Raw genomic sequence first — 1,578 nt, forward strand, 5'->3', positions numbered from 1 at the left:
TGGGCGGGACTTCTGCCACCGGCTGCGCAATGCATTTCCGCCGCCGGCTAGGTAGTAGCGTCACTTCCGGAGTCTCCGCCGGGCGCCGCCCGAGTCCCCCACGGCACGCGTGCATCTCACAGCACCCCCTCGCGGCCCGGAGGTACGCCGCCGAGGGATGGGCGCCAGTTGAACTGGGGCGGCCGGGGGCAGCACCGTCGGGTTTGAGGGGTCAGGAAAGTTAGCTCCTTGCTTGGTAAGGAGGGCCTCAACCTGAGCCCCGCTTTGGGTGCCGCAGCCGTCGGGGCTGCCTGACTCGGTGGCGGGAAGCGGCGGCGCGTGGTGTCCTGCTGTCAGCGCGTGCTGCCCGGCCAGGTGCGCTGCAGAGGCCCTGCTCAGGCCCGGGCCAGGGGCCCCAAGTACCTAACCAGTACCCGGGGCCCGCCGGGGAATGGGCGCCTGCGGCCGACTGGCTCGCCGGCCTTCTTCCTGCCCTCTCCCTGCCTGTTCAGCTCGGCCACCTGTTTTCATCCGAGTCCTGGCGTGTTGCGTCTACTCCCGATGGAGACAGAACCCTCCACGTTCCTCTGACCCATCTGTTTGTGGCCTTTTCTCGGGCATCTGTTTCCCTTCTTTGCATCTCCTTCAAAGACTCCTCTATTCCTGTGCTTCTGTTATGCTGCTCTCCTCTAAGGTCTAACTCGGCCCTTGCTGACCACCGTCCGGACTGCCTCCCGCTAACGGTGGGTACTCCTCCAGCTCGTCCTCCACCCTAAGCTCTTCCTCTCCAGAATCTCTTTTTCTGAGCGGTTACCTTCTCAGATAGCCTCCACGCGGATGTCTCCAGGAAACGATTTTTCCAGCCTGATTCTGTCACAATTGCAGACTAATGTCTTCAATCAGTTGTGAAATTCCTACTTTTATGATTCCAAATATGTCAAAGTCAGCATATCTGAAAATCAAAACTCACTACCATATGCTTTTTATAAATAAACCCACCGTGCTGTTAGAGAGGGCAGCCCACAGGCCGACTCCCACTGAGACTACGGGTACGAGATTGGGCACAGAGCCAGGAGCTGGGCAGACCAAGGAACACCGGATAGTGGATAAGGCATGCAGGGGCAAAGGTGAGATCGGGAAATGGAAAGAACGGGCCAAGAACAGGGGAAGAGAGGAGAAGCTTGATACAGGGTGAGAAGCAATGGTGCACAGGAGAACCAAGGGGACAGTTGAGAGTCACGGGCCTCTTGAGGCCCATTGAGGAGAAAGTAGATAAGGAAGAAGCACTTGGACACTTACCATGGTAATTTCCATTTGTGGTAGGATGATTCCCAGGTAAGCCAGGGCTACATCCCTTAAACAGGGCTAATCCTGAATCAAGCACTGTACAAAGCAGTTGATCCCAGATTAACTCATTTAACTCCTACAACAGCCATATGAGGTGGGTGAAGAATCCAGGGCACCACAAGGCTGGTAACCAGCACATGGTTGTACAGCTAATGGGCACTAGAGTTGGGTTTGAACCTAAGCAGCTTACCTGCTTACCATACTGCTTCTTAATCAGTCATTCCCCCTCACTGCTGGACTCTTTGAACAAGT

This window comes from Urocitellus parryii, chromosome 9, assembly GCF_045843805.1.
Source record: "Urocitellus parryii isolate mUroPar1 chromosome 9, mUroPar1.hap1, whole genome shotgun sequence".
NCBI lineage: Eukaryota > Metazoa > Chordata > Mammalia > Rodentia > Sciuridae > Urocitellus > Urocitellus parryii.